This window comes from Argiope bruennichi, chromosome 3 (assembly GCF_947563725.1).
Source record: "Argiope bruennichi chromosome 3, qqArgBrue1.1, whole genome shotgun sequence".
In the NCBI taxonomy this organism is placed as follows: domain Eukaryota; kingdom Metazoa; phylum Arthropoda; class Arachnida; order Araneae; family Araneidae; genus Argiope; species Argiope bruennichi.
This window is the reverse complement of record NC_079153.1, coordinates 71,477,748-71,491,640: the sequence shown is the minus strand read 5'-3', so window position 1 is coordinate 71,491,640 and position 13,893 is coordinate 71,477,748. Positions and strand designations below refer to the sequence as shown.

The following is a 13,893-nucleotide window of genomic DNA, read 5'->3' as shown; positions in this document are numbered from 1 at the left end:
CTTCAAATATTTTATTTTTAAAGCTTGGTATTTGTTTCTCATTTTTTTCCCCTCATTAAATTCTTTGAGAGTAAATATTCAAGTTTTATGAGGTTTTTAAGAAACAGACTAGGAAGCCTTGTGCTAAAAGCCGTTTTATTGTAATATCCTCTCATTATATTACGCTTCCAGTATTTTTTGTATTTGTTTTATTTATGGTTTGTGAATATCCAAATACAAACCGAAAGGGAAGAAAAGTAGAAAGAGAGGCAAACATTTAAAAAAAATAAAAATAACTGCAACCTTGAAAGTAGTTTCTAAAAAAAAAATTTCTTTCCTTGTTTATTGTATAAGAAATGCTTTGAACTTTTAAGATCTTTTAAACATCTTCATACAATACATAATTCAATTGTAACTTGTAAGAAAAATAATTGGACTCGCAAACGTTTTCAGAATTTCTTGACTCACAATTTAAACTTTACTTAAGTGCGTGACTTCCTATGGAAACAAATTACAAACCGTTATATACGAGACTATTTGTAATGCAATTGTTAAATGTGAAAAATGGAGATTATTTGTAATGCAATTGTTAAATATGAAAAATGTAGCAATTTTCATTTCTACTGTTCAGAAAAGATATATCTTAAAAGGACCATTTATTTACTTTTCTATCATATTGTGTGTTATAATATAATTATTTTTATATCCAATTATAATGTAAATTTTTCATATCATCTGCAAACATAAAAAATTTCTGGGTTCTTTTTTTTTTTTTTTTTTTTGCCGTAGGTGTTCCAGAAAAATTCATGATATTTTTACTTAAAAATCGATCAACAGTAGATTTATAGAATTATAAAATAGTTCTTCAGTAAATTTTGTAAATATTTTATCCAAGAAAATTATAGTTATTTATTGATTTACAAATATATATTTATGTTTTTAAATATCCATGATAAATTCTTAATTTTATATTACTATTATAAATAAGAAAAAGATGATGATGATGATGATATCGTGTCAGCGTTACCACGGAAAGGGGGTGCAGTAGCTTCTGAGGGTAAAGACCCCTGACCATATGAGGGCAGAAGTCTGACTTCTAGCTCATATGAAAATATAACTCACACATTCGCTTGCACAACCCCTTTTTACGGGGGGGGGGGCACATTCACACACCTCACAGATGAAGAACAACCATACCCGAGCCGGAATTCGAACCCGGGACGCCCAGATCACGGGGAAGATGCGCTACCCCTATACCAGGAAGCCGGCAATAAGAAAAAGATAAAAAAGATAAAATAATATAAATATATCAACTAATATATCAATTAAAAGTATATTAATTCAATAATAATAAGTTTATAAAATTAAGTAAAAATGGAAAGCAAAATCTACATACTTAAAAAAATATGAGAAATATTTTATGCCTAGCAAATTCCACTATACTTCCTTTAAAATCTCATATTGCTGAACAATAATATTCACATAATGAAGCATAATTCCCATTTTTGAAACCTCCCTCTTTAATTAATCTTCTTGAATTACATAACCGAATCAATATGAATACCACTGTGACAAACATTCAGTAACAGGAAGCGGACATTTTGACTTTATTACAAAAATCTTTGAAGCTGAAAATAACTTATACAGCTTCTTTAATAAAAATATTTCTTGATATCTTATGCATTTTGTAAAATTTCTAATTGATAATGAACAAATATGAAACTTTTTCTTCGCATGAAAATATTCAATTTTTTTCTTATCTGAATCCGCTTTTTCCCTTCTGTGATCTTTGATTTTCTTTTTATAATTTTACATGTATTGACTTTCAGATATTATATATTTTTCTTTATTTTTTTAAAGAATTTCTTTGATAAGAAGATATGAATCTAAAAATTTTGCAGAGTATAAATATACATTGTGTTGATATTAATAATGCAACAAAAATATCCAAAGTAGAGAAACCTGACCAATCTTCACCTATGCGGCTAGATTACAAACAGTCGAGTGAAAGCCGGCATAGACAGAAGAAATCAGATAGGTACAGCAGAGACTTTCATACTCGTCATATCTTATAACTTCAAACAATATTAATAAAATATAATACAAAATTTACATATAATAAATAAAAATTTAGAAACTACGAAATCTACAATTCTTGCAGAGTTTTGAAAATATAAAGTACATGAAATAATGAAATAATAAAGTAAATTGCTGAATAACAAACATAATATAAGATAATAACAATAAAAGTAGAAGATAAACAAAAAAAGAAAATTTAAGTAAATATAAAAATATGTACATAAATGTAATGTAAAGATGATTACTGCAAATTCATAGTTTAATTTAGCTTAGTCATGTTAATATCCTATTGTGAAAGTTCACAAGTAAATTCAAGAAAAAAACTCGCAATTATCAACCACTTCCATCTGATTTTTATAAAAAGTGGCACTTAGATCGGCACTCATTTTTAACAATTTGTGTCCCTCGCCAGCAAGAAAACTTGTTCAAAACACGTATTAATCAATTCAGCTTAATTTTAAAATATTTAATTTGAAACTTGTCATTCGGAACTTGCACAAAAAATGAAAGAAAGTTAAATTTTTCTAAATCAATTTCACCGATCAATTTGTGATTTTTTTTTCTGGTAACATCCTTGTTTCTTCTAAGTAGCTTACAGCTCCAAATCGATCTCGAGCAATCATAGTAAGTAAGTCAATTGGATGGTCAAATGCTAAATAGCATGATCATCTGCTTAACCCAAATTTACTGGTTTATTCTTGAATAAATTTATTAACCTATTGTCTAACATCGCTTTGAGCAGCGTATTGAATGTCTATTTATTGTTTTACTAGTGATCTTTAGCGACACGCTTATTAGGTCTAACCATAAGATATCCTATTAGTTAAATTATCAATGCGGACAGCATAATTATTTAAATTTTCTAATTTATCACTTGAAAATAGACAGACATCAATTTAATGAAATCCTAAGTGTAATTTTACACTTAGGAAAATATATCAGATCTATTTCTAACTAATCTTTCAAATTAAAAGTATTCTAATTCGAAATTCTTTGAGTTAAATATCGACAAAAATAGCAAAAAAAGTCAAAGTGAATTGCAAAAAAAAAGTAAAAGATAAGAAATTTACAAAATATTTGCATTTTCATGTACATGTATTGTAAAAGAATAAATAATATGATACTTTAAAAAAGGGACTAAACAAAAAAATGGTATTAAATTTCCAAAAATCCAAAATAATTAATATGTGACTGAAAAAAACTATAAGAGAATTTCTCAAAAGTTAAATTTTTTGAGGAATAAAACTTTTTGTCATGACTTCTCAGTTACAATGCTTAAAAGAAATAAAAACAAACACTAATAATACTAATTTAAAAAAAAAAAAAAAAACACTTTTTTTTTTTTTTACTTAGAAACCAATCCAAGGAACAAATAATAATTATAATATTAAATTGAAATTGGTAAAAAAATTCAATCATTACTAGTGCATCTCTTCTTGAATTGACATGAAATTAAACTTGAATTAAACTTCATATTTGAAATTTAAAAACATATGCTTAAAAATTTTAAATATTTATCAACACGAAAGAGAAAGACAAGCAAGTGCTAATATATCAAAAAAGCAAACTTTATTAACCGTATATTTTTAACTTTAAAAAAAATAATACCTAAAAATAATTTGGTGAAAAAATAAAATTAGATTTAATTTCAACAAAGCAAAGATAAATATTGCTGTAAATCAGATTAAAAAAATAGTTTTGAAAATTTATCCAAACTAGATAACGATAAAAATTACACGACATTAATATTCGTATTATTAAAAAGATTATTTTTTTAATTTGAAAACGTTGTAAAAACCACTTCTATATAACGGAAAACAGAAATGAACTATGAATTGAAAAATATCAAAATATCTTCGATTAAAATTTTATAAAAGTAAATCCAAGATGCATATTACCAAACTATAAATTATGTTTGTATCATATATGGTAGTTCTAAAACTAATAGTCCGTCGCGTTGAGTGCCAACGTACACACGCATTCGCTTTTATTATTAGTAATGATATTAAAAGATGCCGATTTAAGTTGGACTAAATCCTTCAAAAAAGGAAAATTTTAGCTAAGAGGACCTCAATAATAAGACAATGATATTAATTAAAATAATTCTCAATGAATAAATGTGAAAACGCTCTTCAAAGATCTTACACTTCAAGGTGATATAAAAAAACTTCTATCAAAAATTTTAATCAGTGTCATTTGATTGAAAAATAAATAGTAATACTCTTATTCCCCCCTTCACTTTAAAATTATTAATATTTTCATTGCTAACTTTCAAATTTTATGTTAACTGATGGTTCATCATATGTTATATAATACTAAAAATGAATGTTTGTGAAATTTTATTTAACTCAAGTTTTCAGCTATTCAAAAGAACCATTTTGTTCCATGTAATAGAACAAAAAAAAATATATTGCAAAGTTTATACTGATGAATGAATATTATAATCCTCTCTCTCTCATAATTACAATTTAAAATGGTAATGAATAACTATTTAGAAGTTAACCCTGGGCCAACAAGTAAGCTAGTCACGTTTGATTGTTGATAGGTTTAAGCAATGTAATGAAACAAGACAAGGTCACAGAATCATCGTGCTTTGTGCAGTCTTTATGAGCAGGTGATAGCCGCCTGTTAAATGTGGAAATCACTTGAAACTCGTTTAAAATTTATATTGACAGTCTAAAAAAAAGTTAATTAAACAAGAAATCAAGAATATCGTGTTGTATTTAAAAATAATGTGGTTAAAAGAATTCTCGGTGTAAAGTTTTTTCAGATTGAAAATAGTAAACATTATTTGAATAAATCCTGATTGTTATTGCTTTGAAGGAGAAAAAAAAATTTTGACTTCATTTTAAATTGTCCTTTAGAAATTAATTTTCCCTTTTTCTATGCGAGTTTGTTTGCATACTTTTTATTTAATCTATCTAGTGTTGCATTAATTTATATTATTTTATATTTATCAGAATTCAAAAAAAATGTGTAATAAAAATAATTTATGTGATTTGCATAGTCTTTAAATAATTTTAAAGATAGATATCGATTTATCGTTCTTGATTATTTTGTTCTTTAAATATATATTTAAACTTTTTAAAAGCATTTTATAAATAAAATTATAACTCCAAGTTTTTCATACGCTATAAAAATATAAATTATTGAATAATTTTTTTAAATTTTGCTCACATATATTATGCCGCATAAATATTGATTTGAGACAATTAATTGAATAATTTATTTCTCATTAATTAAAAGCTATTTTCACTGCGCATGAGTTGTTCAAACTCTTTTGTTAAAGTTAAACAATTAGTAAAAATAAAACTGAAACTCCATTATCTTTTTTCTATTGTACGTAATAGAAATATAAACTACTACATGGATTTTTAAAAATAATTTTGATAGCAAATTCAACAAAATTCCAGGAATGTTTTAGTGAAGGTTCCATGAATATTAATAAAATATTTTATTTTTAACTTGCTGCTTTACACTGCTTTAGTCAAGGTGAAATCACTAACATATGATTTACTCATGAAATGTTAATTATTTTATTAATTATTGTAAAACTTTTTATTAAAAAATTTCTTTAGTATTTTTGATCAAACTTTGAAGTACTTAGATTAAATATTAAAAAATTATAGAAAAATTAGTTTTTGTAGGCTTCTAAAAATGGTTTGATTTGATTAATGCTCGCATTTTAATTTTAAAAAAAGATTTCAGACGATAAGAAAATTTTGTTCGTTTCGTTCGTTTTTGTGTATAAATATTTCTTTCATAATAAAATATTAGAACAAAAGTATTTTTAACCCGAGTAAAACCGGGAATATATCAGCAAATAAAAAGTAAATTGCTCATAAAGTTTTCTGAAATTCAAATTTTACAGTTTAATTAATTTAATATGATAAAATTTAATTTAATGATTTAATTAATTATTATATAATTTAATCCAATCTTTAACACTTATTTAAAACGTTCAAGCCCAATAACTGCCCACAAAGTTCGTGCAGAATTTGAGTTGCAGAAAATAATTGTTAGGTTACGGATAAGCTCCAAAATAATCATCTCCATTCAGAGAGGGGGAAAAAATTATGATTCCTACGCGCTTTTAACAAAAACACATCAAATGACTTCCGCGTTTACCCATTAACTGTGTTCCACAGAAAATGCAGAATCATTAAAACGAATGTGATATCTTCATAACGCTAAGGTATCGAAAAAACGAGACATCAAAATCCTTAAGACGCGCAGCACCTTATGGTTAACGGTTTGACTTCATCACCTGAGTCACTGATCCGTGAATTAAACAGTTTTGTCTCAGTTGAACAATATCTCCCGTTTTGCAGAGGTTCAACAGCATTGTTATCACAGCAAGAGGTTTTTTAATGCTCGAAAAACAGATAAAGAGGCGACTGGCGATGATCTGTTCTTCTATTATTAATTCTGATACAACCGAGAACAAAGCCAATGTGCAGGAAAAACATAAAGATGCAACCAGAGTATTTTTAGATTATATCCGCATCTTTGACTATGAATTTTCTAAAAATAATAACCTCATGATCGAAGGAATTATTTAGAGTACAATTGAGAATTTAGTGTATGAGTTATACTATAACTTTTGCCATAAAATTATTTGGTAACAAAGAGAAAAAATTCTATGTTCTTTCTTTATTCAAAATTGCAGTGCATGACTTTTTGTTGTTATTGTTTCTTTGTTAGATCCGTTAGTCCTATTTTGAAGCCAGGCGTTGAATATTTTAAAGTGACATCGAAATTCTGAAATGTGGTCAGATAACGACAGTTTAGTCAACATCCTATTGCAGATTTCAAAACAACATCAACGTGACTTTCATTACAAGATAGATTTAATGTACATTCAAAAAATTCCGAGATTTGGCTTATTATTAAAGAATGAATAAGCATAAACATATTGATTTGATGTTTCCCCGAAAGTTACTATTCTATGCAACTATGCATTTTTTTGTTCATTGTTCAATCAAAGATGTAAATGTGTATTACTGTGTTCCCTATTGGCATTTCTCCAGTGATGTCGTTACAGCACTTCTTCAGAACTCAAGAATCGTTACTCTTTAAACAAACTCTACATCAAACGAGAAAAGAAATCATATGGAGTGAGATCAGAGAAATAAGCTTATTGTTGTAGCATTAGAATATCAGGTAATGAGTATCTATGAATTGGCATTTTATTGTTATAGAACAAGCACTGCTCGGACTTTCACAAGGCGAGTAATTTCGTATGCTTGTAATCAGGAAGTATGCGCAATCATTGCATGTATTTAAATTGGTCATATCCTATTCTGACTGTCCACACATGATATTTCAACAAGGGTATTTTTAAAATACATCAGTATGTCTTTACTTGCTCTAGAAGAAATTGCATAATTCATTTATCTTTGTAATATTAAAAAATATATTTTTTTATTGAATTAATATACTGGGAATATTCAGTAAAGCAGCTATTTAATACTGCGTATTTCAAAAATTAAAAACAATTTGGGAATATTCAGTAAAGCAGCTATTTAATACTGCGTATTTCAAAAATTGAAAATAAACTAACTTAGTATACGTTTTAAAAATTAATCAATATATTATAAAGATTTTCCAAAAGCCATAACAAGTATTAACCGTAATATTCCAATTTGATAAGATAGAATAGTAATCCAAACTTAACTAAAATAAATGAAATTTTTTCATAAATAATAATTTTTTGATAAAAATTTTATTGCCTCTTTTTTCGAATAAAAAAATCTATTGAGTTTGAATAATAAAGATACAGATACATAGGATTAAATCAGCAAGAAACAAGACTGGTCAAAGAAGGCTTCGAGAAAAGGAAAAAAGTTAATACGCCATTAAATGAACAATGTCATTATTGTTCCCAAAATGATATTTTGTGCCTAGTTGTTAATTTCATTACAAATTACAGTGCTTTTCACTTTCTCGTATATGTAGTAAGAGAAAGTTTAGTAATCGTCAAAAAATTCGAATTCGAGATTTTGCCAAATGTCCTCGTTTTAGACCTCCCTAAGTTTCAAAAACACACTTTTGGAAATTTTCTGTCTGCCTGTCAGTGACAAAAATAACTCAAAAACGATTTGAGCTAGACGGTTGAAATTTGGTATACGGTCTTAACACCAAATTTGCAAATTTCTATCAGATTTTGTGTAAAATATGTTCAGTGGAAATTAGTCTGTCTGCTTGTTCGAATATAAATTAATGCGATAATTACAAAACGAAGGGAGTCAGATATATAAGATTCAGTATACAGATTTAACATCTATAGCCTGGATACAGTCAAAGTTTGAGCTAAATCTAACAATGGGTTGATTGTTGATCTGTACTTTCAGAAATATGCAAACGTGATAATTCAAAAATGTAATAACTTAAATATATCAAATTTGGTATGGGATTTTGGGACTTTAAGAGCAGTTTTGTGTCAAATTTGTTTCGACTAATGAAAATTCGTCTAAAATATAAATTCTATTTTTGGATATTATTAATCCCATGCTAGGAATTAATCCCCAAAAAACTCTCCAAGGATCACATGATGGATTTCGTAAAAATGCTAAATTCACGCCAAGAATTAATATTTCTAACTATTGTATGCCAATGCCATGCAAGGAGTTCTCTGATACAAGTTTATTTGAGAATATGCGAGAAAATTTGGGGAAGACCACTTCAGCTTTAAATTTCACTTTAAATTATAAATGAAAAAAAATAAGGTAATAATATTTTGTTTTAATAATTCAAGCTAAAAAATAAGCACTTCAACATTAGCAATAAATTAAATTGAGTCAGTAAGTTACATACCTATTATGAAAATTTCAGAATACAGAATTTCTCTTAGATCCTTTGTCTCGTCAGAGGATCTTTCACTTCTGCTATATATCCATAAAATAATTGCACCAATCTTTTCTTTAGTTACTAAATGTTTTATTTCGCAGACTCCTTTTCGGAAGGTAAAGCAATATATAACTTGGAGGAATAGTCTCCCTGAAACTTTCTCGCATGCTTTATTATAAGCATACTTGTGCCCTACTAACCATTGGCAAAAATTAGTTACGAAAGATTATTATTAGCGTAAGATCTTTGGCAGTGCTTTTCTGGCATTTAATCAATAGGATGCGGTTAGTACTCAAGTATCAGAGAATCGATTATTATCTTGGATGTCTTTTTTTCGGCCTATGGACACCAAAATTTGACACATATACAATTATTCACATATTTTATTCACAGAATTATATACAAAATGTTATAGTTTAAATCATTGCGTTTTTGAGTGAAAGTGCTTACATGCTAGTGAAAATACATATAGACAGACGGTCGACCCTTGATGAATTTGGTACCAAATTTTATACACTTCTGCATTTTATATGTTAAATTTATGTACCAAATCTTATTCATCTAGCTCTCTTTGTTTGGTAGTTACTGTGTTAACTTTTATTCGGAAGCTGAATAGATAGACTTTCTCTGAATGGATTTCACTCAAATTTGACAGAAATCCGCAAATTTGGTGTAAAGACTATATACAAAATTTCATTCGGCTAGCTAAAAGCTAGCTTGCTTTTAGTTATCGTGCTCACAGACGGATGGAATGGACAGACATATGTCTGTTTCGTTTACGCGGAAATAAAATTCATATTCAAGCAATCAACAAATGAGAATGGCAAATTAAGTTAATTTTATGAAACCTTAGATATTTTAAATATGCATCCATCCATATTACAGAATTTAATTTTTGAAACTTTATGAAGATTATTTTAAGAAATGCCTCAGTTTTGAACCACGATAAGATGAAAAATCGATAACACTTAACCCAGCACCTATTCTCAAAGTTTCCAAGCATCAGCAGCAGTTTGCAAAGATTTAAAACTCAAAGATGGCTTAGAATACGCCATGTCCATGTATACGGAAGTCATAAAAGGAATCGTGTCTCGAATCTGAGTTTCTTCTGACCTAAACCAAGATTACTCCTAGATAATCTTAATGTTTCTATTTTTAGAGAATTTCCAAAATTTTAGAAATTTTTATTTTTTTCATTAATATAAAAAAAAACTCCTCTCGGCAAGCTGGAAGGAACAGGAAGATTCCTTTAAATCTGAATTACTATCTCCAAATTTCTTTCAATTTTAAGACAAAACCTCACGGGAAAAACAATCAAAATTAGGGCTTGAAAATCACATTTTAGTCCGTAACCTCCAAGATATTGCAACTATCGAAAAATTTTAAATACAGAAGTTCTTTGTTGTTTGCTATAATGAGGCGCTAATTTAGCTAACTGGATTTATTTTTCTATCTTCAATTTTAAGAACGTTATAGCGAAATGAAAATGCTAATCTCCCCCCCCCATTTCTATTCCCCTCCCATTTGAATTAGATGGCAAATTTGCGAACTCAACCGAAATTTTTACATTTCTAACAACATAGTCCTAGATGGTTAAAATCCAAACAAAATTACTCCTGTTCACAAGATAACATAGGCAAAGCGAAAATTTTTACAGATTCTAAAAATTATAATTTTGCATCAATGTAGTTTTTAATAGCAATAGCAATTGTAGTTTTTTTCTATCTCTTTTGTCTCTTTTAGTCGTCACGCAGAAAAGCATAAAGGTACTAAATAAATAAACTTGTATTTTCATTCATTTAGAATTTTAAAAAATATTTTGAAAATTTTTATTTTCCTAATGCATTATTTTCAGTCTTAAGGACTCGACTCAAATTTGGAATTTAGTAAGCTGAAAATAATGATTATTATTTCTGAGCGTAAGAATAACATCTATATAGAATTAAAATAATTAGTTATTTAATAATAAATAAATAATTCATAATTAATTTAACTGTCTCGATGTTTTTATTTGACACAATCCTTAAAACTAGAATTTCCAGATGAATAGATTAAGTACATAACTTTGGCACTAAGACGGAACTTCTATTTTTTTTCAAAAATCGGAAAAGGTTAGCATTCAAAGAAACTCCTTTTTCTTGTCTTCTGATTTCTTAATTTTTTATTAAAGTTCATTTCTTCTTCGTAAAAATGCATTGGTGGAACAAAATGCTGGTAATTTTATTAAATGCATCGTTACATTTGAATTTTTTTAATAAAAATATTCTCTATTTATCTAAAAAAAAGTCACAATCGTTCGTATCATTTATTCAACGAAACTGTTAAAAAATCAATTCTTTAATCATACTGTGACTTTCGACGTAATATTCACTGATTAACTTTAAAAAACAACTTTTTCTCAAACAATTTTAAGCACCATTAAACACGGTAAGTACCTTATTTAAAAAAATAAGAATATCATTAATCATTTACAAACAGCTTTCATATCATTTTATAAAAAATCATGCACACTCTTCGTGAATGTATTTTAATCATTCACTAGGTCTGAGCAAAAAAAAGGCAAATAAATACTTTTTGTTAAATTTTTTTTAATCTGTTCACAGTTATTGTACTATTAATCGTCTACCTAATGTAATTAAATTTATTTTTCATAAACAGAACCTAAATTCAACACTTTTTTACGAGTAAATTCGTTTAAGTAAATTTTTATAAATATTTTTATTAGTATTTTTACATTTCCGTATATGTAGTATAAAAAAAGTATAGTAAATTGTCAAAAAAATTCGAAAACGAGATTTTGACGAATCACCGCGTTTTAGACCTTCCTGAGTTCGATAAACACATTTTTGGCAAATGCCCTTCTGTCTGTCACAAAGATAACTCACAACGCTTGATGGTTGAAATTTGGTAAATGGTCTGTACGCCAAAATTGCAAATTTCTATCAAATTTTGAGTAAAATCTGCTAAGAGGAAGTCTGACAGTCTGGCTGTTAGAATATAGTTAGCACGTTAATTACTAAACGAAGAGAGAAAGATAAATAAAATTCTGTACACATATTTAACATATTCAGTGAAGACACCTACCAAATTTTGAGCCGAATTCAACCACAGGTTGACTGTCTGTAGGTTCAATGATGACAAGATTCAATGACTTAAATATATCAAATTTGGTACATGATTTTGCGATTATAAGCGCAATTTTGTGTCGAATTTTTGTTTCAATTGGTTGAGGAAACGGTGTCTAAAACACAAATTCCATTTTTTGGATATTATAACGCATGCTTAATCGACGAAAAATTCGCCAATGATGACATAATAAACTCAGCAAAAATACTAAATTCGCGCCAAAAAATATTTTTATAACCATTGTACGTCAAAGCCATGTAAGATGTTCTCTGGCATGACAAGTTTATTAGAGATTATGAGAGAAAGTTTTGGGAAGACTACTCCGACTAGTTTTTAAATTGATGAATCTGTAACTTTTATTATTTACTTTATTATGGACATTATTTCAATTTATGTGAGTTTTTAAAATTTTGCAATTCAATTCCTTACACACATTAATGAAGTGCACAATTTTTTAAGGATAATTAATTTTTACAATTTTATTTATAGGAGACAAGCTAATTCCTTAATATTTTAGATGCATTTAATTAATATCCGCTGTAAAATACGTTACATTTTACTTTAGGCAGAGGAATTTTTTCGCCCCCTCTCCATTATTTTAAAGAAGAATTGCATTTCTGAGGGAAATGTAGTTGCATTAACATCCCTTTCTGAAGAAATGCCAGGACTATTTTGGGATAGAGCTCTTTCTTTTAAAATGTTATTATAAAAGTATTAAAAAGTTAGTATTAGAGTTTGTTTGTATTTTATGGCACAAAAGCTCTTTTTGGCTAAGCTGCACCCCGTTATAGTATTAAAACATTTGTATCAATTTATAATAAAATCGAAACACAGGATGTCTACGAAATAAAAGTGTCAAAAAATATAAAAATGTAACAGTCATGAAAAAAAAACGCTGATGTAAGATATCGTATAGTAATAGAATGCATGGCTAATGTTTATATATGATTATAAAAACCAATATTTTTTTAACTAAAAAGGGTAACATGCGGAGTACTGAAAAGCAGCTCGTCCAAATCAGGGTGAGATTTCTAAAAAAATGTGATACGCTGAAAAGAAAACAAAGGACATTCTACAAGAATGTGTAAGAGACATAGGACTGTTATAAATTGAGCAAAATGGTGTTGATGAATCGAATCGGTGCGTGAATCGAATGTGATCAATCCTCAACCTAGTTAAAATGGTGTCCACTTTTCTGCAAGGTGACGTGGGCCAGATATCTATTGTAGGCTTAAATGTATGAAGCTATTACGATTTGTGTGTCCCAATCAGTTTGCCAATGAAAAAACAAAATGCAACTTATATATTTATTGTAATCCGGAAGATGGATCTGTGTTGGCAAGAAAGTAGTCGCCAATTTAGCTGCCATATCAGCCTTTTCATTTCCCACATGTGCAGGGGCCCAACATAAAATAATATGAAAACCCTTCCACACAAGATTATCATACAAATCTAAAATATCGAAAAGCAAAGAATGGCTATGAGAATGTAAAGATGATATTATAAATAGAGAGAATAATGTCTGAGCCAAATGTCCTCCATCCAAAATTTCATATCGCGCCAATGGTAGGTATTTGATTTTCATCATAAGATCGAATGAGTACTGGGAACGAAACAATGGGGTTTCGAACTTAGAACCGTCCTGGCTTGAAGTCGATACCTTTATATTCAGATCATCACATTTTCGATTCTAAATCAACGAAAAATTTCTGATAAAAATTTTACAACGCATTTTTAATATGCTAATGAAATCTGTTATTTAAAAGCATCACAAAGGCGAAGTGGGGATCGGAAATGACATTGTCAATTAAAATCTTTATTATTCTTCAAATCAATGTTTTTTTTCCACTAAGCTCATTA

General features: G+C 28.0%; 1 protein-coding gene across 1 annotated transcript in view; it reads right to left on the bottom strand.

The window, feature by feature from the left end:
• LOC129962513 (uncharacterized) overlaps positions 1-13,893 on the bottom strand; it is a 60,653-nt gene that overhangs the window by 38,701 nt on the left and 8,059 nt on the right. The window lies entirely within an intron of this gene.